The sequence below is a fragment of the Sciurus vulgaris genome (assembly GCF_902686455.1).
Source record: "Sciurus vulgaris genome assembly, chromosome: 16".
Taxonomy (NCBI): Eukaryota; Metazoa; Chordata; class Mammalia; order Rodentia; family Sciuridae; genus Sciurus; species Sciurus vulgaris.
The window spans coordinates 60899832-60927065 of record NC_136477.1 but is presented as its reverse complement, the minus strand read 5'-3'; the positions used below and the strand labels follow the sequence as shown (position 1 = coordinate 60927065).

The 27234-nt window shown below is 44.0% G+C and overlaps 1 protein-coding gene and 1 long non-coding RNA gene across 18 annotated transcripts in view; one reads left to right on the top strand and one right to left on the bottom strand.

Moving 5' to 3' along the window:
• The window catches only part of MAGI1 (membrane associated guanylate kinase, WW and PDZ domain containing 1), a 692610-nt gene that overhangs the window by 424737 nt on the left and 240639 nt on the right, over positions 1–27234 (top strand). The window lies entirely within an intron of this gene.
• On the bottom strand, positions 13424–14725 carry LOC306646555. The gene is made up of 2 exons (XR_013759874.1): positions 14164–14725; positions 13424–14029 (listed from the first exon to the last, which is right to left on the bottom strand). It is a non-coding gene; the product is annotated as an uncharacterized lncRNA (long non-coding RNA).

Below are 27234 nucleotides of genomic sequence, written 5' to 3'. Positions count from 1 at the left end.
GATCGGGCAGGCGGCGGCGGAGGCGCCGGCCACCGGAGGTTTGCGCTCGGGTGGTGGGAACATCCGTGGAGGTGAAGATGCCGTGTGTGGCTGTGTGTGGACCCGGGAGGAGGGGCGGGGAGAAACCGGGCCAGCTTGGGAGGGCCAGATGGCTGCGGCTGCGTTTTAATTCACCGGGCAGGCCCGTTTGGCTGGGCAGGGGGGAGGGGGAGGGGGAGAGAGGGAAAAAAAAAAAAAAAAAAACAGGGGTCAGTGGGTAGGGAGAGGCCGGGCTCTGGAGCAGATGCCTGGCGAACAATGGGGCTTTTGAAGGGGATGCTGGAGGAAGTGTGGCGTGCGCTTTGTATCGCCTCCTCCGCATTGCAGGTTGGAATCGGGCAGCTAAATTTTAATGAAGTGCATTCCAAAGTGTGCTCGTCAGCCTGGGCTTCGGGAGAGAGAGGGGCTCGGCTGAATGGGGACTGGGGGTGGGCGGGGGAGGGGGCCGGCGAAATGAGTTCCTGATGGATGGTAAAGGAGGAGATGAAAGCCAGCTCAGTGTGGAGGGCAAGGGAAGGGAGGGGGGAGATCAATACGTCCCCGTGCATATTAATAGGCTCCTGCAGGTGTTGGTAAATGTAGCTGCATTGTTCCGGCTGCCCAGGCCGGGGATGCTGGGGGGCGGGGGGAGAGGGAGAGCCGCCTCTCCTCGGGCGCAGTGGGCAAATGCCTTTGCACTTTGGAGGGCTTTGCAAGCTCCCAGGAAAATAAGGAAAGGAAGAACTGACTTCCCTCCACCCGCTTTGGCCATTTTACGGAGGAAGAATGCACAGGCAGAAGGCTTTTTAAGTTTGCTTCCTGGAAATTCACATGTGTTTATGAGAGCCCGGTCTTATCTAGGTAAGACGTGCATGTCGGTGGGCATCAGGAAACTGAGGAACCCCCGCCCCTCCACTGTGAGTCTGCTTTGCTGACTGCCTGGGAGCTGAAAGGCTATTCTCCCTCTGGGTTCTTGCGAGTGGATGGGCCAGGCACAGAAGGTTGGGGGATGTTTTAAGAGGCAGGAGGGATGTGTCTTGCTTCCTTTCCCCCAAGTCTAACTGACCTGGGGATCAGGGACCCTCCAGCCCTGTGAGAAAGCTGTCTTGTCCACAGTGTTGGTACACAGACTTTGCCTCCAGCTCAAAGGGAGTGGATTGGTGCCTCAACTCAATTGAGGGTATGTGTGGCTTATTTGTAAGGATTAGGAATGTGGTGCCCCCCCCCCCCCCCAATAATGTACCCTGCTCGGAGCCCTATCATTAAGAATCATTTAGGAGACCACTCAGGAGGGCCTGCCTGCTGGCAAATAACCCTCCCTGACTGTTGGTTGCTTTGCTTGTTTTACTACTCTTCTTAAGTGGGACTGATTTGATGCTTTCAGAAGGCTCAGACATATTAGAGGTTCTGATTAAAAAATTGGAAGGCTCTGCAGGAGGAGGCCCTCCCGACTTTGTGCACTGGAAACATTTAACTGAGTATATACAGGATACGTGTAGACTCTCTCCGTGTCTGTTGTAGCCCTTAGAATAACATCCCCTCTCTGAGGTTCTGTTGGGGGAAAAAGAAAGAATTTCTGAGTTGAGAAAAGCTTCTCTTCTATCATGGGTAAGGCAAATCCCTTTTCTGCAAACAGGCGTTTGACCATAACTTGGGAGGCCCCAGCGCACTGGCTCTGCATTCAGATTCTTTTCATGATTGAACTTGCCCTATAACTCAGCCTCAGCTCATCACTTGCCCATGAATTTTAGTGCTGTTGAAAGCGTTAGCGGATTGATGGCATCAACAAGGACTTGACTCCCCCGTTTCTCAGCTGAGCAAACAGAAGCAGTCTGACTTTGCCGCTACTGCCTTTCTTCTTTGGGCTTAGGGGAAGGGTTTGAGGCCCGGAAGGGGGTCCTGCTGGTGTGCTCTGCTCTGTGCCCTCACACCCAGCCCCGCCTGCCCCACGGAGTTAAACACCTATGGTTCCTGGGCCACAGCAGGTCCTAGTTTCTTAGGCTTTGTATTTCAAGTTGGGTTTCTAGAGCGGTGTTTTCAAAAAGTGTCTGGTGTGTGGTTTGGTTGTGTTCGTACTAGAGAGAGGTGAAATTGCTCTGTTCCTCTTTTTCACGAAATTGTGGCTCTTTGATCTGTTACTACCTGTAGATGTGAGGCTTACCTGCTGCTGGTCCTTGCTGGGCTCTTGTGGTTTGTTATGGAAGCTCCCCCAGGGGACACCGGAGCCTCAGTGCCTCTTCAGTTAACCATGGCCAGAGGGGACAATTTGTGAGGTGGCCCTCAATGATGTCCACTGGAGCGACCAGTGGATTGAGCCCAAGTTCTTTAAAAGCTGGTGCATAATAGTTTCAAGTGGATTATGTCATTAATAGAAAGGAGCTTCCTTGAATCACTGTTTCTTTCATACCCAGGACTGTTTTTGTGATATGCAATTGTAGATGGTACCTTCTTGGGTATAAAATCAAACTATACCAATGAACGGACTAAGGGCACCACATGAGTCAGGACGGTGGCTGGTCTGCATGTAGCAGTGGTTCCTGTGGGCACAGCTCCTTCTCTCCCGTGTTTCCCATTCACTCTGGGCAGATGCCTGGGAACAGTGGAGAGGAAGAACAGGAGAGAAAGAGGGAGGAAGAATGAGATCTCCTTACTTACGGTGAAGCCACGCACCATGATCACTCCACACCAGTTATTGGAACGCTGAATCGTAATTTCCCGGCGCAGCATCATATAAAGCAGGTGATCTGAGATTGCCTGTTCAAGGATTCCAATAACCATTATTGACCTGCGTGTTTTCCCGCTGTTGTCTTCTTAGGCTCGATGTGAGGAACAGAACTTGGGAGACACCTGTCACCTGTCAAAGGATTTCTAAAGTTGAAAGTCATAAAGACATAGTAGTACTAGAAAAAAGCCACATCAAACCCGTCCCCCATCCAAAGACCACCTCCCCAATGTATTTGATTTTTCTTTGCAACTTTATTTTTCTGACGAAATCCAGTTCACTTGGTAATCACCCTTTCCTCAGTGTGTTTATTTTTCTCCTTTTTAAAAGATGTTTCTTCTGTGGGTAATCAGACCCCAAATATTTGAATGTAAGCACATCCCTCGCAGTCATACTGACACCCTCTAGCACCAGAAAAACTGTCAGAGCTTCTTTTTATTTATTTATTTTTTTTGAGAAGTCTGGTGGGAAGAAAACACAGGAATGCCAGCCATTAATTCCAGAATTCTGCATCTGACAGCAGGTCGCCTCTTGGTGACTTTTAGGCTTTGGAAGTGTTAACTTGAACCACTTATTGCAAAGATCTCCTCTTCCCCATCCCCAGGTCTTGTTGATAAATTTCGACTATTGTCAACCTCCAGCACATCTACATGATGAATCTGGGACTCCCACAGTCACGAACATTAGACCTCAGCAGAGCCTCTGAGTAGTGGGATGTGGTGTTTTTCACTGGTAAACCCTTGACAAGTGGTTCCCTACTGATCAAGATGGCACTAACTCTCTCTGCTCCAAGTCTAGGGAGTTGATGACCCAGGATCATCCAGAGACCCACATGGTTGGTTGCTTGGTTGGTTTGTCCTAATACCATCCTAAGCTGCAGTAGCTGATTTTCATTCCTTCTTCCTAACAGGTTGACATCCTTAAAGTTTCAGTAGGCTGTCAGATTCAGACAGAAAAACACAAAGGGAAAATGTAACCTGCCAGGCACTGTAATCCAGCAGCTCTGGAGGCTGAGGCAGGAGGATTGAGAGTTCAAAGCCAGCCTCAGCAACTTAGAGAGGCCTGAGCAACTCAGAGAGACCCTGTCTCTAAATAAAATATAAAAAGGGCTGGGGAATGTGGCTCAGTGGTTAAGCACCTTTGGGTTCAAACCCCAGTACCAAAAAATAATAATAATAATAATAATAATAATAATAATAATAACCTAACTCTTACTAAGATGTTTGAGAAGAACTTGAGCATGAAAGGAAAGGAGAGATCTTAGACTTGAGAAGGACTCAGTGGCTTGAAATCTCTTGAATGAAAAGATTTAAAAAGCAGTAGCGGTTGTGTTATTGGATCAGAAGAGGAAATTATAATACATTTACCTCCATTCTTTGAGTCCTAACCCCTTGTTTGTAGAGGGTTTTGCTATTTGTCTTCCTGGGTCCTAGTTCTAAGCAAATTCTTAGCACAGCCTTGATGCTCCATTAAAAATTCACACAAGCTGCGTGCCCTGGGGCACGCCTGTAATCCCAGCAGCTCAGGAGGCTGAGACTGGAGGATCACACATTCAAAACCAGCCTCAGCAAAGCAAGGTGCTAAGCAACTCAGTGAGACCCTGTCTCTAAATAAAATACAAAATAGGGCTGGGGATGTGGCTCAATTGTCAAGTGCCCCTGAGTTCAATCCCCCCACCAATTAAAAAAACCTAACTTCCATGAGTGGGTGTCTCTGGAACTTTGAGCCGTCCTTCTGCAGTTTCTTGAGCTGTTTGCTAGAGTGCTGTTGGCTATTACCAAAGCAAAGCAAAATGCACCACTCCATGAAAAATCATTTCAGCAAGAGAAACAGGAAACACAGGTTTGGTTGTATTCAACCATGTGTTCTTTTCTGCAAACCGGATCATTTATCCTGTAATCTTTGGGAAACAAAACCGCATTTAGCTTCTGGCTGGCTGTTTAACTGATCCTAAGAGTTGATGCCGCCCTCCTGATAGAGACCCACCCTCCCTCCCTGTCCCTCTGACGCTCCAGCAGGCTTTGGATACCCGTGATCATGCAGGGTGCGTTTCTTTTCTGCACTAAAGATTAGATCAGTGGGAATCTACAGACTTGACAATAACTGTACAAAATAACCTAAAAGATAGGAAGTACCCGGCTGGGGTTGTGGCTCCATGGGAGAGCACTTGCCTGGCATGTGCGACACACTGGGTTCAATTCTCAGCACCACATGTAAATAAAGTAAAATAAAGGTTCATTGACCACTAAAACATATTTTTAAAAAATGATAGGAAGTGCCATAATTTTATAATTTACTATGGCACAATGCCAAAGACAGTTGCCTAAAAACAATACCTGATTATAATCGAGACCAGCCCGCGAAGCCAAAAGTCTGTAAACCTTGAACTCCCGTTTTAAAACAGCACTTGATGGAAACCTTCCCTATTTATCTTCCTAACTTTTTGCTCACGGCTTACGTTTTCACCTGGTGGTGATCTCCGACTGGGAATAACTTATTTTATAAGTATTTGAGTCCTACTGTGTGCCAGACCCTTGGTTGACATTGGGGTTACAACAGCACAGGGAACAGAACAGACAGAATGCTCCTGCCCTCGGGAGCTTGGATTAGAACCCATGTTAATTTAGTCCTAATAAGATCAGGGAATAGGGAATAAGGTAAGAAAGATTAGTTAAAATGAAATCTTTTGGTGGTGAGAAGTTTGTGCCTAAAAATTACCAAGGCTGGCAAACGGAAGTTGGTATGAGTGCTTGCAAAAAAAAAAAAAAAGTCTAGCCCAGTAGAACATATGGTGTAAACCCCAGCCTGCGTTCATGGCCCCTCAAACCTGGGCCCCCAAAGCAACTATTTTACATCTACATGCATGAGTGTGTGTGTCCCCCTCCCAGGATCTCTACATTAATATATACATTCACTGTGGTCTTCCTTTTTTCTTTCAAAGAAAATGCATCACACTGTATAAGCCTGTTTGATTAGGAACTCACCTTCCTTCTCTTCCTGAGATTGACTTTTTTTTTTTTTTTTTTTTTGGTACCAGGAATTGAACCTGGGGCGCTTAACCACAGAGCTACATCCCTAGCCCTTTTTTGTTTTTATTTAGGGACAAGGGGGTCTGACTGAGTCACTTAGGGCCTCGCTAAGTTGCTGAGGCTGGCTTTGAACTTGCCACCCTCCTGCCTCAGCCTCCTGAGCCTCTGGGATTATAGGCGTGCACCACCGTGCCCAGCTGTGATTGACAACTTAATAAGATAAAGCAAATATTCCTACCTAATTCTTGGTAATAAACACCTGGTATCATAAAGTATGGGGGTGAAATGGTACAATTTATTTAACCATTTATTAACCATTTGTTTAACCAATACCCTGACAGTGAGATTTGGGGTTATGTTCACTTTTTCAGTAATAAAAAGTAGCTATCCTCGCACACGAGTTTAGCGTGATTTTTCTTATCACCATTGCATCTGGGCAACTTTCCACATCAGTGAGTGTATGCCTGCTTCCTTTCTTCTAATAATAACCCAAATCTACATTTATTAGGGTGTGATGTCTGAGGCTGGCTTATTTAGTTCTAAGATTTATTCGTATAGCAGATGTTTATTGAGCAACCTTTATGTGCCAGGAACTGTTTCTGGTACTTGGGGTATATGCTTAACCAACAGGGATGAAGACCCCCTTGTAGGGTTTATGTTCTATTCAGGAGGTAGACAGTACTGAGTAAATGTAATAAGTAAGTTATTTAGTGTATTAGAAGCAGGTAAGGGAAATAAACAGAACAGAAAGAACAGAATAAGAGGGTCAGAAGTGTGGACATGAGGCATATTGCAGTTTTTAAAATTTGTTTATAGTTGTAGATGGATACCTTTCTTTATTATTTTTATACAGTGCTGAGACTGTAACCCAGTGCCTCACCTGTGATAGGCAAGTACTCCACTACTGAGTCACAATCCCAGCCCTATATTGAAGTTTTATATAGTGTTTTAGTCAGCTCTTTCACTGCTGTGACTAAAAGATGTGGCCAGATCATAGACTAAGAAAAGTTTATTTGGGGGCTCACAGTTTCAGAGGTCTCAGTCCATAAACTGTAGGCTCCATTCCTCAGGGCTCAAGATGAGGCTGAACATCATGGCGGAAGAGTGTGGTGGAGGCAAGCAGCTCACATGGTGATCAGGAAGCAGAGAGACTCCACTCTCCAGATACAGATATATACCCCAAAGCCACGCCCCCAAGGCCACGCCCCCAGTGCCCACCTCCTCCAGCCACACCCACCTGCCTCCAGTCACCACTCAGCTAATCCCATCAGGGATTCATTCACTGACTGGGTTAAAGCTCTCACAACCCTGTTATTTTGCCTCTGAACCTTCTTGCATTGTCTCACAGGTGAGATTTTGGGGGACACCTCACCTCCAAACCATAACATATAGCATTGTCAGGGTAGAGATCTCACTGGGAAAACTAATATGTGAGCCGGAAGTTGAATGAATGAGGAAGGGAACCACAGGTGTATCTTGGTGAAGGCTAATCCAATGCAAAGGCCCTGTGGTGCAAATGCTACCTGTGTTTTCCCAGAAACACCAAGAAGCCAGAGTGACTGAAATAGAGAAGGACAGAACTGTGGGAGTTGGTATGTAAGGGAGACCAGGCAAGGAAGCTGGGCATTTCAGCCCATAACCACACTCCTCAGAGCCATTGCAAGGTCCCACCAGAGGAAGGACAAGCTGGCAATCAACATTGAAAAGTCCCACCGTCGATAGCCTGTTGAGGTTTCCCAGAGGAAGCAGCGCACAGATCCAAGAAGCTGCCATTGTCATGCTGTGTGGCATGGTGGTGTCCAGACCAGAACACTGGTAGTGGGGTATATTTTGAAAGTACACTCGAAAGCATTGCCTGAGTTAGTGAGAGGTGCTTTTTACACTTGAACACTTGATGACAGTTGTTTTACATTTGGTCTGTTTTTGTTTTGAACCTGAACTGAGTCAGGGAAGCTGAAGAGGGTCATCTTTTGGTGGAGGATCAGGAGTTTCGATTTGGTTGAGCTACTCAAGTCTTCCAGACACAGAAGAGGGCTGTCGAAGGCCATGGTCTTGGAAATGTTGCTGCACCGAGACTTTGGCCATCATTGCCCAGTGTTTGCATGTGAGACTCCATGTTGAAGGATCCATTGTTTTGTGCCCACCTGAGAAGCTTTCTGTCCTTCAAACCCTGAAGTAGCATCACTGAAGTCAGGAGACTGTACCTTTGAGGATTAGAAATACCTATGTTGTGTTCATTTAGAAACTCTTCCTGCTGGGCGTGGTGGCTCACGTCTGTAATCCCAGCGGCTGGGGAGGCTGAGGCAGGAGGATCGCGAGTTGAAAACTAGCCTCGGTGAGGCCCTCAGCAACTCAGTGAGACCCTGTCTCTAAATAAAATATAAAAAGGGCTGAGGATGTGGCTCAGTGGTTAAGAGTTCACTTTCCTGGTACCAAGAAGAAAAGAAAAGAACGAAGTACTTCCCAATCAGTCTACCCAAAAAATGTGTACTCTACCTTTGCATTAATGCATGCAAGAATATTCATTTTTGGGCGCAATGGAATATCATCACTTTTTTTAAAGTTGTGCAGTTTTGTGGTTATTGTTTTGTAAAGTTTTTTGTTTGTTTTTTGGATGGTCTTTACTTTGAGCTGTTAGGTCCTCTGCCCCAAAGGCTCTATGCAGGTCTTGGGAAGTGTAAGGCTTTGCCCCGCCCTGTGAAAGTTTGCCTGCACTGGGCAGGTGGTGACATAGGTCAAATGTAGTAGGATGAACTGATCGCCTGAGGACTTAGCTGTCTGCAAGAGAACTAAGGAATTCAGCCTTGTTCCAGTGGCTAATGAAAGAGTAATGGGAGATAGCTAAGCAATACGTTTAAGGTACCTCCTTCAGAAGGGGAAATTCTGAATGATATCATCCTCAGAAAGAACAGTTCATTCTGACATTTGGATAAGTTTTAATAGCAAGTGTTGAATTAAAATAGTTGGCGTAGCCAAGGCATTTAGAGCTCTGAGTAAATTCAGATGTCTCTCTTTTCCTTTCTTTTTTTCTTTGTCTTTTGTATTGCGGATTGAACCTAGGAGTACTCTGCCACTGAACTACAGGTCCAGACCTTTTTTAAAAATTTTTTATTTTGAGACAGGACCTCGCTTAGTTGCCCATGCTGGCCTCAACCTTGTGGTCCTCCTGCCTCAGCCTCCCCCGTTGTTGGGGATTACAGCCATGTACCCCCATGCCCAGCGAATTCAGATTTCTTTAAAATTATCTAATAAGCACCAACCTGGAATTTTAATGGTTTTTTAAAAAATGAAATTAATGCAACAGTGATTAGGACCCAGCTATGAGCTAAATGTCTTGTTAGGTCCTGAAGATACAAAGATGTTTAAAACACAGCCTTTACCTTCACAGTGGGCCTTGCAGCTTTGGTGGTGGTAGGAGGCACATCTGTAGCCAAACAGGATCCACCACTGGGGCTATGAAACAAATGCATAAAGGAGTTTGGGTAACAGAAGGACTGGCCTGACTTTGTCTAGAATTCAGGTCAAGAATGATTTCGTGACAGAAGAGACAGCGGTGGTAGGTTTTTAAGTAGATACATGCATTTGCCAGGTGGACACTCGGAGGCCGAGGCAGGAGGATGGTGAGTTCACAGCCAGCCTCAGCCACTTGGCGAGGCCCTAAGCAACTCGATGAGACCCTGTCTCTAAATAAAATATAAAAAAGACTGGGGATATGACTCAGTGGCTAAGTGCCCCTGGGTTCAATCCCTGGTACCAAAAAAAAAAAAAAAAAAAAAAAAATTATTGTCTCTCTGACTTTTCAAAGAAAATATGTCAACACTTGATCTTTAAGGAATGAAATTAATGCAGGGAGATCAAGACAGAAACTGTGGCCAAATTGACAGCCCAAGTTATGGTGGAAAATGCAGAATACAGGCCTAAGAGTGATTCAGGAGAAGAACTTAGAGGATGTAGTAATGGAAAAGGAAATGCAGGGGAGGGGAGGGGCCCAGATGACAGCCCAGGCCCAGGTAGACTGAAGGGCAGAGGGACGCTAAGTGGAGACGCCCAGCAGAGTGGGGGGCTGGGGAGAGCCTGGCTCGGGCATCAGCGAGTGTTTAAAATGACGTAGTTTCAGTCTGGACCTTTTTGCGTAGTTTCTTGTTAATCCATAAAAGTACAGAAGCACTTCATTCTGCTGCCCCAGCCTACTAGCTTATTCTGGAAACGAATCCCACATCTGCCATTTTTGGTCTTTCTTGACCACCCAGGGCTGGGCCTGGCAGGCCTTGGGAGGCTGTGCCTGCCTCTTCTACCCCTGCTCCCAACTGCTGGGCAGCATCCTTGGAAGCTCTTTGCTCTCCAGATGGTTCTCTTTCCGGTCAGGATTTCTTATTTCCCTGTCAGTTTACGGATTCGTTCAGCATCTTGTACATTGCGTGTACCTTCCAGGGTCTGCCGAGAAATCACAAGTTAGGTGTGTTAGTTTTATTTAGTAACATTTATTTAGGAAGGCAAACTTAACCTGACTGTGTCATCAAAGACTTTTTTTTTGTACCAGGATTGAACCCAGAGGTGCTTAACCACTGAGCCACATTCCCAGCCCCTTTTTGTATTTTATTTAGAGACAGGGTCTCGCTGAGTTGCTCAGGGCCTCACTAAGTTGCTGAGGCTGGCCTTGAACTCACGATCCTCCTGTCTCAGCCTCCCGAGCTGCTGGGATGACAGGCATGGACCACTGCACCTGGCACTATCCAATATGTATTGAGCACACTGTGAATGCCAGGTACTCTGCTAGGTCCCAAGGACACAATGATTAGCAATTCCTACCCTCGGGGAACTTTCCTATCCTTGGGGAAGGAAAGAGATTCCATCCTTTCCCAGAGCCTAGATCTATAGAGTATCATATGGGGAGAAAATTCTGAGATTTTATTTGCGCCCAAACCCTCTCATTGTACAGGTGCTTTAATTGCGTGGAGATGGAGATGGAGTTTGAACCGCTCATGTCAGGATTCTGATGGTGAGACTTTGATTTGTCTGGTCCAGATTGAGCCGCATGATCTGAGCCCCACCGAGGGGCAGAGTAATGCTGGGCTTTAATGTGCATGTCACATGTGGAGATTCGTTTGTCATCTTTACTGCAGTCCGTGTTGATTTCTGGAAATTGCATTTTTTTTTTTCTTTTTGTCCTTAATCTGTCCCTACCAGACTTGCCTTTTATTGCACATTGCTCGGCCTTAATGGGGTGACATCTAGGTTGGAATGCTTCCCCCTTGGTCGGGGTTATTATCTCATCTAACATGCTGCTGTTTCGCATTGAGATCTGACATGGAAAACGAAGGAGGTCTGGCAGCCTGCCCCTTGTCATCCTTACCCGAGTTGAAAGCATCAATTTCCATTTCAGGCTTTGAATGGCTCGTAATATGGGTTTTCAGCGAGCCTTTGGTTAGGCAGATGAGCAGGGCTCTCTGGAGCTGTTCTGGAAAGAAGCCTTTAAGGAAGGGCAGAGAATAGACTCTGGAACCGGGGAGAAAGGAGCCAAGGTGCACTGGAGAGTGGAAGTCCCCAGAAATCATTCTCGTGGCATTGGGAAGGGGAAGCTGCTTCCTGGCCTGCTGGCGGCTTTGTAGAATCACTTGCTACAAAGCGTGGCTGCTTCCTTTCCTTGTGTTGTGATGTGTAATAGTGCGAGTGTGAGGGGCGTGGCTAATATTCCAAAGAGGCCAAAAAGTAGCGAGGTTCTGAGCCTGGCACCATCTTAGTGGGGAATGTCAGCAGAGACCCAAACGATTTTAACCTTGACCTTGACAGACAAGCATACTGTCCCTACCCCCCTTAGGATGGAATGCTCAGGGCAGTTGACCAGGTTTTTCATTTTTTCTCCTCCTCCTCTCCCTCCCCCTCCCCCTCCTCCTCCTCTCCCTCCCCTTCCTCCTCCTCCCCTCCTTTTTTTTTTTTTCTTGTACCAGGATTGAACCCAGGGGCACTTAACCACTGAGCCACATCCTCAGCCCTTTTTATATTTTATTTAGAGACAGGGTCTCGCTGAGTTGCTTAGGGCCTCACTAAGTTGCTGAGGCTGGTTTCGACCTCACGATCCTCCTGCCTCAGCCTCCGGATGATGAAGTTATTTTAAGGCAACTTTCCCCTCTGCAAAGGGGAGAACTATCCATTCCCCAGGGTAGTTTTGAGCCTTCTTAGAGGTGGAGGAGAAACCTGCGTCTGCTACCCGAGATGCTTCCCTGGTTGTGTTTGTGTTTCCGGAATATAGGATGAAGGTGTTGGATGAGCTGTTCTGCTTCTCAGCCAACAGGAAGGTGTTAAAAAAAAAAAAAAAGTCTATTTATTCACTACCAGTTTGAAAATATGTATGTTCCAACATTTTGTCTGTAAGAAAACTTACTTTAGTTTGGGATGGCTCTCATGGAGGCAAATTTTAAGTATTTCTGTATAGCTTTGTGAGGTGTTTAATTTCTGGTGTTAAAGTCACGATTTTTAGAAGTGAGTTTTATTCACTTTTTAAATTTATTCACAATAAAAACCTCTCACTGGGGGATGCAGTGCTGTGAGTTTTGGCAGTTGTCGACAGTCGTGAAATACAACTTCAATCAAGAGACAGAATAATAATTCTAAAAATTTCTTCTTACCCTTTCTTGAGCAGCCCCTTCCCCTGCCCCCAGGCAACCACATCTGTTTTCTGTTCCTGAGAATTTTGCCTCTTCCCAAATGTCATATAAATGGAATCATTTAATACAAAGTTTTTTGAGTTGAGCATCTTGCATTTAATGAACTGGAGTTAAGGCACATCCATCATTAATTCTTTTGCACTGCTGCATAGTATTCCATTTTTATGAGTATACCAGCACATGTTTATCCCATCACCAGCTAAAGGACCACTGAATTGCTTTCACTTGTGAGAATTATAAATAACATTGCTAAAGGTGCCTCTCAAGAAAGTAAGGGAATAGGATCAGAGCTCCAGTAAAAGAACCAAGAGTGCTGGAGAGGGTTTTTGTCAACATGGGTTTCATTTTGCTTGGATAAATGCCTGGGAGTAAGAAGTCTGGGCCAGTGGTAAGTGTTGTAAGCAGCTGTCACACTCCTCCAAAGTGCCTGTACTGTTTTGCATTGAACCACCAGTTTACAGAGTAAGAGATCCAGTTGTTCTGCATCTTCTCTAGCATGTGGTACAGGTTTTGCATCTGAAAATCCGAAATCCAACATGCTGTCCAATCTGAAATTTTTTAAGCCTCATGTAGAAGTTTCAGAACTTTCCAGATTTGTGATTTTTCAGATGAGGGATGTTTAGTGGGTCCGTGTAAACTATGGAAATATTTTAAAATCCCAAGGACTGAAATTTGACAGTATTCTTTCCCAAGCATTTCAGATAAGTGATACATATTCATGTTGTCAAATTAAAACAAAATTTTTTTCTTAGTCTTTCTAATATTGCAGTGGTATTTTATTATTATGAGTTTGATTCACATTTCCCAAATGATTATAGTGTGGAGCATGTTTGCATGTACTTGTTTACCATCTTATGTCTTCTTTGGTGAAGTGTCTGTTCACATCCTTTATCCATTTTGAAAATCAAGTTGTTTACAATCACACATTTTAACCGAATACACCAACTGTCAGTCAATCCTGCAAAACATTGGTTTGCCTGACTTTTAAAAAAACAAACAAGATATCATCTCTTCTTCATCTTTTTCTTTTTCTTTTCTTTCATAAGTACCTTATTTTCAAGCAATAAGCCTATAATAGGAGTTGGACAGATCTGGGTTTATATCCTGGCTCTTTCTCTCACTGCATGGATGACCTTGGCCAACCATTTGAGGACAGTGAGTCATCATTTGTATAAGGGGTCTAATGTCTGATTTCTGATGCGTGTTAGGATTCAATGGGTGTTGCAGTAACACAGCCTTGTCAATGATAGCAGCTCGAGTCTCAATAGCTAAGCTATGGACCAACCTAGGTGTCCTTCAGCAGATGAATGGATGAAGAAAATGTGGTCTATGTACAAAATGGAATATTACTCAGCCATAAAGAAGAAAGAACTTATGGCATTTGCTGGTAAATGGATGGAACTGGAGACTATCATGCTAAGTGAAATAAGACAATCCCAAAGAACCAAAGACTGAATGTTCTCTCTGATAGGTGGATGCTAACACACAATAAGTAGGGGAGTGAAGAATGGAAGTTCACTGGATTAGATAAAGGGGAATGAAGGGAAGGGAGAAGGATGGGGATAGGAAAGACAGTGGAATGAAGGGGATGTCACCTTCCTTTATTTTTTATTTTTATTTTATTTTATTTTATTTTATTTTATTTGGTGCTGGGGATCAAATCCAGGGCCTTGTGCTTGCAAGGTGAGCACTCTACCAACTGAGCTATCTCCCCAGCCCTGGACATCACCTTCCTATGTTCACATGTGAATGCATGACCAGTGAAACTCCACACCATGTCCAACCACCAAAATTGAATTCTGGTTAGAATAAGTTATACTGTTTGTATAAAGATGTCAAAATATACTCTACTGTCCTGTATATCTAAAAAGAACAAATAAAAAATAACCACAACAAAAAAAGATTCAGTGAGTGTCTCACCTAGAATCTGACACATAGTAGACATTCACCAAGTGGGATAGTTTTTGTTACAAGTCAGTCATGGTCCTCTCGTGGGTGACTATAGCTAACCCTCTGCCTTCTCAGAACGGATCTGCAAGGCTCCTCAAGGCAGGTCATCCTTGGGCTGATTTTGTCATTGCAGCAGCAGCAGGAGCTGGGTCTAGTACAGAACCTGGTACACCAGAGGCTTGAATGGACTGGTGGAATGGATAAATGGATGAAATAAAGAATGAGTACTGTTTGCTCTGATCAGTAATATCACAAGGTGGTTTTGTTAGGGCCATCCTGAATCGTGGAGTGTGTGTTGAGTTGCATTTTCCATTTTATTTATTTAGTACCAAGGATTGAACCCTGGGATTGAACCACATCCCCAACCAGGGATTGAGCCACATCCCCAACCCCTTTTATTATTTTTTTATTTAGAGACAGGGTCTCGCTGAGTTGCTGAGGCTGGCTTGGAACTTGCGATCCTCCTGCCTCAGCCTCCCCAGTGGCTGGGCCACATTTCCCATTTATTTCAGTCCTGTAGTCACGGCTACTTTTTCACTCCATACTTCAGGGACAGAGGGCATAAAGGTTTGGGGATGCGATATAGTCTCACTTACCCCTCTGCTCTTTGATGCTTTTTCAAAGACCCCAAGGACCCCCGCTCGCAATTCACTGGTAGGTTACTCCTCCACTTGAATGTGGTACCTTCTGGTAATTGCAGAGGAAATTAATGACTTCCGGGCCCTGTGCCAAACAGCATCCATCACTCAGATCTCCAAGGTTTGGCTGCTTTAAGGAGAGTAGGGATTTTGTAGGCTGGTCCTTCTTTTCTCCAAAAAATACCAGGCTGGTAGATACAGCATCTGAATTCCAATAACCTGACCCCATTTTTAAGAAATCACTGACTTTGCAGGGTCCTCTCAGAGCCGCCTCAGTTCTTGCTAGCACTGGCCTCTTGCAAACAGTTCTTCAGCCGGTCTGTGCCGAGTCAGCTGTTAGTTAGAAATAGGCCAGAATCGCTCATTCTGTGGGCTGAGCAGTACTTGAAGACAACCTGGCACCGGAAGGGAGCGTGCTCACTTTAAGCCAGTTTGCTTTCTTTTGCAAAACTAGTGTTAGGAGGTCCTCAGTAATGGAGGTAGGGAAGGTCAGAGTCCCTGGGATGTATTAATTATTAGCTTACATTCCTTCTGAGGGTGAGCGTCATAGAACACTGTTGCTGTGGAACATTCTCCAAACTGAACTGCCTCTCCTATTCTCGTGGCCCCTTTCACCTTCTAGAAGCTCATAGGAGCAATAGCCTCACCTTTTCCTGGAACTTTTTTTTTTGGTGTCAGGAATTGAACCCAGGGGCGCTTAACCTCTGAGCCACATCCTCAGCTCTATTTTATATTTTATTTAGAGACAGGGTCTCACTGAGTTGCCGAGGGCCTCGCTAAATTGCTGAGACTGGCCTCCAACTTTCTATCCTCCTGCCTCAGCCTCCCAAGACGCTGGGATGACAGGTGTGCACTACCATGCCTGGCTCCTGGTACATATTTTCAAAGTGTCTCTCACCTGGTGAATTACTACCTAAGCTGAATGCGTTTTTAGTTCCTTTTCATTATCGACTTTCTGAGAGCATTCCTTGGAGACCTTGAAGAGCCATGTTCTTCAGCCTCATCTTGGTTGTGCTTATTAGAACACTAACCGTTAGCCCAAGGGGCATGATTATCACAAGAAGGCCAATGCACTTGACCTCCTGCTTCCTGCCTCCTTATAATCGGTGTTATCATTTTTTTTGTAATTTGTTACTGGAATTCAGTGAAAGGGGTTCTAGTTAGAGGTCAGAGAAACGCATATTATTTGCAAATTATAATGGCATCAAGCTACCTTGAACACACTTGGCAATCCATTCCCAAGGGTAACATTGCCTCACTGAACTGTTTTGCATGAAACATGTCTTAGTTGAGAATAATGAAAGCGACATCATCATAGGTTAAAAGAGATTTTATTTTATTTTTATTTTTAATCCTTTTTTTTTGGTACCAGGGATTGAACCCAGGGGTGCTTAATCACTGAGTCACATCCCAGCCCTTTTTATATTTTATTTAGAGACAGGGTCTCACTGTGTTGCTTAGGGCCTCCCTAAGTTGCTGAGGCTGGCTTTGAACTTGTGATCCTCCTGCCTCAGCCTCCCGAGCTGCTAGGATTCCAGGAGCATGCCACCATGCCTGGCAGAAAAAGACATTTTAAAAATCAGGTGTAAGATCTCTAAATCATCTGATTCTGAGAATGCAGTAGCATCCTGAATGATAAGGTGCCTAACATCTGGACTCACCTGTCCAGATGACCGGCTCCTGGGACACATGTCAGATGGGGTGAGTCTGAATGGAGAGATGCCCTGTAAAGTTGACCTCTGATTTTAAAGACATATTATGAAAAGAGAAGGTTAACTGTCTCATTGTTTTTATGCTCATCTGGTGTTGAAGTTATAGTCTGTGGCTATATTGACCTAGAGTAAATACACTATTGAGATAATTTCGCTCCTTTGGCTGGAGTTTTTGAATGTTGACCATGTGTTTTGAAATGACATGGATCCACCTTACGCCCATAGGACAGAGCTGTTAGACTCTCCTGACCATGATACCCATAATCCCACAGCTGTAGGCGCTGGAGTCCTAGCTGGTGTCTGTCAGTTGGCCTATGAGGCGTATCCGTCTTTGGGAAACTCACATCGTTGGAAGCAAAGCTTTTGAGTTGCGGCAGGTGTGGTGGGGCTTTGCGGGAGATGACGGCGGTTCCTCCTATGCATATTTGGGCTTGTGGCGCCTTTGTGTGACATTCAAGTTGGAAACAGGAGGTAAGAAGGTCAGAATGCACAGGAAAATCCCAGCGATTTCTCTGGAGAAGCGTGTTTTCCGCAGGAGTCTTGCTTGACCTGGATTTCGTGCTCAGAATCTTCAGGCACGTCTGTCTCAGGGAGCCGCTCTTTGATGCGACGTGCCTAATAGGAATTCCAAAGGGCTCTCACCTGGAGTTCAGTGCTTCTGTGGCATGTTTAAAATCATCGCTTTTGCTAATATCCCCAAGAATATTGAGCGAGGCCTGTGTGCGTGGCTGCCAGCTGTGATCATTGGGGACTGGTCCCAAGGAGACTCAGTGGAACTTGCCCAGGACTGAGGCTGTCCTAACGCAGGTGCTCCTCCTGTGTGCAGGGTAAAATCAGAAACTGCCCAAGCAAGGCCGGGTGAGGTGACATACCCTGTAATCCCAGCAGCTCAGGAGGCTGAGGCAGGAGGATCACAAATTGAAGGTCAGCTTCAGCCACTTAGCGAGGCCCTAAGCAACTTAGAAGGACCCTGTCTCTAAATAAAATATAAAAAAGGGCTGGGGATGTGGCTCAGTGGTTGAGTGTCCCCGAGTTCAATCTCTGGTACTCCCCCCAGGGGGAAAAAATGGCCTGGGTTCAGAAGGACTCTTCATTCCACTTAAATTGTTTAATCTCAGGAATGTTTTTGGAGTTTGACTTTGAGATGCTGCATATCAGTGTGCTCAATTCTGGTGTCCTTAACCGTCAGTGTGCTTGAATCTAAGAGGGAGCTGAAGAGATCAAAATTAAAAGCAAGGCAAAGCCAGCCTCAGCAAATTACTGAGGCCCTAAGCAACTTAGCTAGACCCTAAGCAACTCAGAGAGACCCTGTCTCTAAATAAAATACAAATAGGGCCGGGGATGTGGCTCAGTGGTTAAGGTCTCTGAGCTCAATCCCCAGTACCTGCCCCCGCCCAAAAAAAATTTAAAAGCAAGGTATGTTTCTTGGGAAAAACTAGATTGAAACTGTGCTGTGTAACCTAATCTCCAATTTGGTTGGAACTTTGTGTGTGTGTGTGAGGGAGGGTGTGGGTGTGCGCGCGCACGTGCGCGCACAGAGGGTGAGAGGAAGACATTCCAGAAAGGGTCCAAGGAAGTGGTGACAGGTTCCATCACTGTGTTCTGAAATGATGAGAAAAGTTCTGCTTCATTTTAAATCGTTTTTTCCCATGTTTTCGGGACTTTCCTCGACACAGAGGTATGTCTTTCTTTTTCTGATTTATTCCGGGTGTGTTGATTCAACACGACACTGAGACTTGGCTGGGTATGGGAGGCCGGTGAATGGGACAGGAGAAGGCTCGAAAGATCACATGAGATCATTAGGGTTTTATCATCAGAAAAAATACATTAATTTCAGAAGAGAGTGCAAGCGACCTTGTCGGATTTCATCAGCTTTTTTTATACAATATTTTATCAATCACTTTCTGTCCCCATTTCTCCTGCTTTGTTACCATCTGAGAGGTTCCAGGGTGGACATTTGGGACAGTGAGATGCCTGGCTGCCTCTCAAAGCCAGTTCTGGAATCAGGTGAGGCAGATACTGTACAAGGCCCCCACACGTGCCTGCCCTGGGCTCAGAGGCCAGCCACAGGCTGCAGATGGCATTGCAGAACGGGGGCAGGAACTTGGGTACAGCGTCCCACCTGTTGTCACTGGGGGCTAAGCAAGACACCTGGCCTTGCTGGGCATCTGTTACCTCATCTGGAAAATACTCAGAACGAACTAACTGGTGGAATCTGATACTCTGTATTTCCAGGATTTACAGAATGGGGCTGCCCAGGGTGATTTGAACTTGAAGATGTTCACCTCATGGATATTTATTTATTTGGGACCAGGGATTGAACCCAGGGGTGCTTAACCACTGAGCCACATCCCCAGCCCTTTTTATATTTTATTTAGAGACAGGGTCTCACTGAGTTGCTTAGGGCCTCACTAAGCAACTGAGGCTGGCTTTGAACTTGCAATCCTCCTGCCTCAGCCTCCCGAGCTGGTGGGATGACAGGCATGCGCCACCGCGCCCAGCTTGTGGATATTTACATGGACACGATCATCCAACCTCCTTTCTGCTATGGGAAGGCACTGCCAATTTCATAGTTTTGGTGACTTCCCAAATTTAGGAGAGTTTTCTGGGGCTATCTCCTTCCCTATCTCTCGTGTAGGATTCAGTGTGTTTAATGAATGACACACAGAATTATATTAGTTGGTGCCCACTATGCTACCAGTGGGACCAAAGGAGAAGAGGAAGGGATGTTTTATACCCTAAGGTTTGGAACCTGCAAAAAAAAAAAAAAATTTCTGTTTTTTACATTTCTAGCTTCTCTATCCTCTTTTTGACTCTTCTATTTTTTTTCTCTCTCTTCTTGTGTGAAAATGTTGGTATGGTGACTTCCTTCTAATTTTATCAAATACAGTATGTCCAGAAACAAAATAGAGCCATGTTTTTGTGTGTGATTCCTGGCAGAAGCAGTATGATTTCATCTCGGGATAAAACTGTGAATTTGTGGGGAGCGGCATGATGTGGGTACTTAGGGAAAGCAGTGGAATACGGAGCCCAGCTGCCACAGCCGCCTGCATCTTGGCGGCCCCAGGAAACGGCTAGGGATTTGTGGGAGCCGGGGCTCCTGAGGACAGGGCAGCAGGCTGGGGAGGGAAGCAGGCCCAGACAGGCCTGTTCCTGCAGTGAAATGCGAAGTCGTCATTCAAAGTACACAGGTCAGGTGTGCGCCCGAGAGGGGGACATCATGAGCAAGGAGGTCAGCGCAGACACGAAGGAACTCGCACATAAAATGGTGTGGGTGCCGGGCACGGGGACGCAGGCCTGCAATCCCAGGGGCTCGGGAGGCTGAGGCAGGAGGATGGCGAGGTCAAAGCCAGCCTCAGCAACAACAAGACCCTGAGCAGCTCAGCAAGACCCTGTCTCTGAATAAAATACAAAAAAGGGCTTAGGGATGTGGCTCAGTGGTTAAGTGCCCCTGGGTTCAATCCTAGGTACCAAAAAAAGAAAAAAAAAAAGAAAAGAATGTGTGGGTGAGTTCAGGTGCCTGCGAGGCCAGTCCTAGAGGAATGAGCGTGAGAAGAGAGATTGGTTTCTGCGTCTCTGAGTTCCCATGAGCCTCCCCGGCCTCGGCACATCACTGAGCTGAGTGTGACTCAAGTACAAAGGCATATACACTAGCCGGGGGCGGTGGCTCATGCCTGTAATCCCAGCAGTTAGAGAAGCTGAGGCAGGCGGATCCTGAGTTCGAAGCCAGCCTCAGCAACTCCAGGAGACCCTGTCTCCAAATAAAATACAAAAAAGATCTGGGGATGTGGCTCAGTGGGTAAGCCCTGGGGACAGACGGGCTGGATTGAGTTTATCCAGAGGAGGACATTCTCTTTCATGGATAGTTTATCTAATTCGTGACTACTGTGCAGCGTGGGTGACAGAGGGAGGTGCCCACTTTGGGCACACGGTTTAAAGTGCTAAAGACCTTAGTAGTCAAGACCAAGAATGGTTGAATGTGATTTTGTAAAGATCAGTGTTGTCGCTAAGTATAGGCATCAGTGTTGCTGATGCGTCCTCTGTCCTCTGCATGGTCAGAATGGCATTGTTACTGAGTTACTGATCTTTCCTTTATGTAAAACTGGTATTTTGTTTATCACAGATTCTTTGCATTACATTTGTTTTTTGAAAATATTTCATGAGCCGGACGTGGTGGTGGTGCACCTGTAATCCCAGGTAGCCAAGAGGCTGGGGCAGGAAGGTCGCTAGTTCAAGACCAGCCTGGACAACTTAGCAAGACCCTGTCTCAAAATTTTAAAAAAGGTGGGGGGCTGGCAGTGTATAACTCAATGGTAGAGAGCCCCTAGGTTGAACCCTTAGTACCTAAGTAAATAAATTAAATATTGCATGGAATCCTCTTTCTCTCAATTACTGAGATTTCTGGCACCCCCTTAACACCTGTACCTCAGGATTATGCTTCATTTGCTTCTCTGTGGTCTGAATCTGTCCATGATATTTGTCTTGACTTCTAATTTTACAAATCTGTCATAAAATACTATTTTAAGGGACATGAAGAATGTGTTTATGGTAATTGTCTTTAAAGAGTTCCATTCTTCCGGAATAGTAACTTTGTGGATTGAATTTCTTTTTATGTGAGATGAAAGGCTTTTTACATATTCATTGACTGCATAGCTGTTTATTGAGCACTTACTACGTGCCAGCACTATTTGTTGTGCCAGAGTTACACAAATTAAGCAAATCCCTGTGTTCATGGAACTTGTGTTCTGATGGTAACCCTGTATCATCTTTAGTCCTCTTCACAACTCCGCAGTGTGGACATTGGTTTAGTCTTTATTTTGGTGAGAGGGGACATGCTCGGAGGATAATCCTGGCTGCAGATAACTAAGTGTGGTAATGTCTACCACAGGATGTTGAAGGGATTCAGAAAAAGTCAAACTCAGTGTGACCTGAGCTTCGTCAATAGGAGGTTTCCTGGAATATATGAGTCCTGAATTGGCTCTTGAAGGAAACCATTATTTAAATGCAAAGGTAGAAATGTAAAACCCATTTTCCTTGATTTTTGCAAAGATCAAGGTGGCACAGAGAAGTCTGGGTAAAAAGATAAAAGTCAAAAAATATCCAGTTGCCTCCTCAGCTGCATCCACTGTACCTCAGGGATAGCAGGGGGAGTCTCCATTTTGTACCAGCTCCAGCCTCTTAGACACGGGCTCCTAGGTGGGCACGGTGCTGCACACCTGTGATCCCAGCAGCTCGGGAGGCTGAGGCAGGAGGATCGCAGATTCATAGCCAGCCTCAGCAACTTAGTGAGGCCCTAAGCAACTTAGTGACACCTTGTCTCAAAATTAAAAAAATAAATAAATAAAAAGTGAGGATCTGGAGGCTTGGGATGTGGCTCAGCAGATACGTGCCCTGGTTTCAACCTCTAATACCGGAAGAGAAGGGGGGAGGGGGAGAGAGAAGGAAAGAAGGGAGGGAGGAAGGGGAAGAAAGGAAAGCAAAGGAAGAAAGGAAGGAACACAGAGTCAGGCATGGTGGCTGGAATCCTAGCTACTTGGGAGGCTGAGGCAGGAGGATTCCTTGAGCCCAGGAATTTGAGGCCAGTATAGGCAAGATAGAGAGACCTCTCTATAAAAAGGAAAGAAAATGAACATATCCCAGGAGTTTTCTTGACTCATCACTCACTGGCCCAGCACCGTTTTCAGTCCCACTCACCACTGTTGTGTTCTCTATCACTCCACATTTGATTGCTTTTCCTAGATTTTTGCATGGATGAAATCAGGTGATCAGGTAGTATGAGTGCTTCATCCTTTTCCTTTTCTTTCTTTTTTTTTGTGGCGGATGGGTCTGGCTTCATTTACAGCATAATAGTGAATTATGCTTCATTCACTAGCATGATTTCCCACTCATGTTATAACACATAGCAGTAGTTCATTATTTTATTGCTGAGTAGTATCGCATTTTATGGAAACACCATAATTTGTTGATCATTCTACCTGTTGATGGACATTTGCACTTTTTCCAGTTTGGGTCTCTTATGAATAAAGCTGCTGTGAACATTTGTGTGCAAATCTTTGTACAGATGTAGGCTTCTACTTCTCCTGGGTAAATATTTAGGGGTGACATGACTGGATCATATGGTTATCTCAGCTTCTTAGGAGATAGATCAATTGTTCTGTACGTTTGTGTCATTTTATATTCCCACCCAGCTGTGTAGGAGAGTTCAGGTTTCCCCACCTTCTTATGGATAGTCGGTTTGGCCAGTTTTTAAATTTTAACCTTTCTAATAGTGTATGATAGTATTTCATTGTTTTGATTTTCATTTCTTTTCTTTTTTCTTTTTTTTTGGGGGGGGATACCCACTATTGAACCCAGGGGTGCTTAACCACTGAGCCACATCCCCAGCCCTTTTCTGTGTTTTATTTAGAGACAGAGTCACGCTGAGTTGCTTAGGGCCTCACTGAGTTGCTGAGGCTGGCTTTGAACTCACGATCCTCCTGCCTCAGCCTCCTGAGCTGCTGGGATGACAGGCTTGCTCCACATCTGTCTTGGTATCATTTCTATAATGACTAATGCTGCTGGACCTTTCTGTGAACTCATTTCCCTTTCATAGGTCTCCTTTGTTGAAGTATTCTTTCAAATATTTCACTCCTTTCATATTTTGTGCGTTAGTGAGTTTTTAGAATATTTGGTATATTCTGAATAAAAGTCTTTTATCAGATATATGATTCACAAATTACTTTCCCAGTCTGTACCTTGCATGTTCGTCCTTAATGTCTTTCAGAGAAGTTTTTAGTTTTGCTGCGATTCCAATTACTAGTTCTTTCTTTTATGGATCATTTGTATAGCCTAAGGTCACAAAGGATTTTTTTCCTGTTTCCTTGCATACAATTTATAGTGTTGGGATTATGGTTTTATTTTGAGCTTAAAATTTGTTTAACATGGAAGTCCAGTTGTTTTTACACCATTTGTTGAAAACATCTCTCTTTTTTTTTTTTTTTTTTTTTTTTTTTTTTGGTACTGGGATTGAACGCAGGGGTTGCTTAACCACTGAGCCACATCCCCAGCCCTTTCTATATTTTATTTAGAGACAGGGTCTCACTGAGTTGCTTAGGGCCTTGCTAAGTTACTGAGGCTGGCTCTGAACTCTTATCCTCCTGCCAGTCTCCTGATCCACTGGGATTACAGGTGAGTGCCACCACACCCAGTTGAAAACATTTCCTTTACTGAATAGCCTTTACGGCTTCACCCACTAATTAATATATATGCAAGTGTGTATTTCTGGGTTCTTAATTCTCCATTGACCTATTAGTGTATCTTTAAACCAGTACAACATGGTCTTAGTTCTTGAGGATTTATAAAATAATCTTAAAATTAGTTAATATTACTCCTCCAAACTTGTTCTCTATTTTCAAAATAGTCTTGACTACTGTAGTCTGTTTATATCACATATGAACTTTAGAACAATTTTTTCCAGTTCTGTATGTGGGATTTGGGTTGAGACTTGAACTGAATATATAGATATAGATCGATTTGGGAAGAATTGACCAATTTAAAATATTCCGTCTGTAACTCGGTGGCAGAGTGCTTGTCTAGAATGTGCAAGACCCTCGGTTCAATGCCCAGCACCACAAAATAAATAATAGAAATAAAAATTATAACTGTTGCCCATGATCAGGGTCAATCTTTTTAATTTTTTAAAGTTGTTGATGGACCTTTATTTTTATTTATTTATATATGATACAGAGAATCAAACCCAATGCCTCACACATGCTAGGTGAGTGCTCTACCACTAAGCCAAAACCCCACCCCCTAGGTCAATATATATATATATATATTTTATATATATATATATATATATATTTTATGTTTTATATAGATCATTCACATCTCAGATCCGATTTATTCCTGGGTATTACATATGTATTCAATGCTCTTATCAATGCTATTTTAAATTTTCAAATTCTGATTACAAATTGCAAGTAGATGGAAATATAATTGATTTTTGTACATCGATCTTGTATTCTGCAATGTTGCAGATTTTTATCAGATTTTCTACATAGATTGGTGGGGGCGGTTTAGCAAACTTTCTTAAAAGGCCAGTTAGTCAATATTTTAGGCTTGTCGGAATGGACTCTGTAGCAGTGACTTCACTACCTGTTGTGAGAACAGCCACAGATCATATATAACTAACTGGGTGTGACTGTGTCCCGCAAATCTTAGCTACAAGAAGTGGCTAGCTTGCCAAACCCTGACAGAGACAGCCATGTTATCTGGGAGAATGACAGCTTTGCCTTTTCCTCTCTCATCTGAACATCTGTCATCTCCTTTGCTTTGTCACGTGGCTGGGACCTCCTGATCTTAGGGGGAAACATGCTTTCTGGCAACTTTAGGTAGGACATTAGCTGTAGGTTCCTTATACATCCCTTTTTTGAGGTTGAAGATGTTCCCTGATATTTATTTACAATTTGCCAAATTTTTCTTTTATTTAATCACGAATCGATGTTCGAGTTTCTCAAATGCTTTTTCTGCATCCATTGAGATGGTTTTCTTTTTTAGAGAATGACTATGGGTGAATTGAACTGATAGGGTCTTCTGATGTTAAAGCAGTGTTAGATTAGTGGCCATGACATGTTAGTCTTTTGTTTGTTGTTGGATTGAGTCAATTTGTTGCAATCTTATTTAGGATTTTTGCATCATTGTCTGTGTCAGATAGTGTCACTTGAGTTTTCTCCTAGCTTCTGGTTTTGCTCTGGCGTGGTCTTGGCAAACCCCTCTACTCTGCTAAACTCACCTGACCTTGACCATCTCTTAACCTCTGAGTCATAATTGACTTATCCTTAAAAAATGGTTTCAAGTGTTGCTCACCTTGAAGGTTGTATTGATGCCAGTATTGAGTAGGGTGTCTAGTGCATATTCAATGCCTATGGTTGTGCACCTGATCTGCTCTGGAACATTCTTGTTAGTCATAATAAAATAGAATTAAAGCCTTCCTTTTCTTTTGGTACATTGCTCCTCCACTAGAGGGTAATTTCTGTCCTTTTCTACTAAATATCTTCCCTCTGATTTGTGCCAAAAAGCTTATTTTTTAAAATTTATTTACAACTCCAGAAAAGTTCTTTTAAGTCTTAATCTTCTCTTGTAAAGTTGAATATATTGTCCTAGCAGACAAAGTGATTTTAAATCCTCGTTTTAATTATCAAATAAATATTCTTTTGGGCTACCATGCGTTTGTGCCTTTGTATTGACATGGACATCACTGAATCAGACAAAATTAAAAATGGAGGCAGGTGACATCTCTCACACCCAACCTGTCAATCAGTACCCTTTGGGTGTGGTTGTCCAATTACCTCTGGCTCCTCTCATCCAAGGACATCACAGGAAACGCTACCAAATGCCTTTTAGAAATCTACTCTCTCTCTCTCTCTCTCTCTCTCTCTCTTCTTTCTCTCATATATAATATAATATATATATATATATAAAATTTTTTTTTGTGACCACAGTTACTTTATTTTTCTGTGGTGCTGAGGATCGAACCCAGGGCCTCAAATGTGCTAGGCAAGTGCTCAACTACTGAGCCACAACCCCAGCCCCCTTCTAGTTATTGTTTGCTCCATTCTTTGACCTGTGTCTGTGATAAAGAATTGTGAGAATTCCTTAGAGATGTTAGTTGGTTATGGCTGTTTCTGGGTAAACCCACCATATGTCCTAGTAATGATTGCTCTTAGAAGGTACATATAATAAACTTATTAAGTGGTTTGTGGCTCTTTTGAAATTTTAGCTAGAATTTACTCGAAGATTATCTGGGTACCATTATAAATGTCAATGGGTGATAGTCACCCATTGGGTGATAGTGCCTCATTTATGTCGTCATGATTTAAAAAAAAAAAAAATATATATATATATATAGAAAAACCATTTGTACCTTATTTTCCAAAATGCAGAATTTGAGGAAAATCTTGTATTATGTATTTATATTGCTTGGATCAAAAGTCGTATGAAATGTGTTGCATACTGTTATAAAGGGGAAAGAAAGACATCTTAGTTTCCACCATGGCAACGTTTAAAATGGAATTTTCCAAGCCGTTGATCCCTCACGTGGGCAGGTGCGCTGGGGTTTTTCATTTGCCGGAACATGCTTCATGTTTAAAATTTTAATGAAAAACAGTAAAAGGCAAACTGGTTTATAGTTTCTGGAAAAAGAAATGACTTTCTGTCTGTTCTCTTGGAAGTAACAAAATCAGTGAATGCATCTGAGTTTTGAGCTTCTTAAAAATTGAAATGCACTTTTCTACAGATAACAGTTGGCCAAATTGATCAGTAGTTTGTAATAGTTTGTATATTTTTGCTTTCTTTTTTTCCTTCAGTTCTTTTGAAGCCTGGTTTTATGAGAGACTCCCCAAACAACCAGACCACCTGAAATGGAGCAGGGTGGTGGGAAAGAGTTTAGTTTCTGTTCATTACTTATTCTCTTTTCTTTTTTCTTCTTTTTTTTTGGGGGGGGGGCACTATGAATTCAAC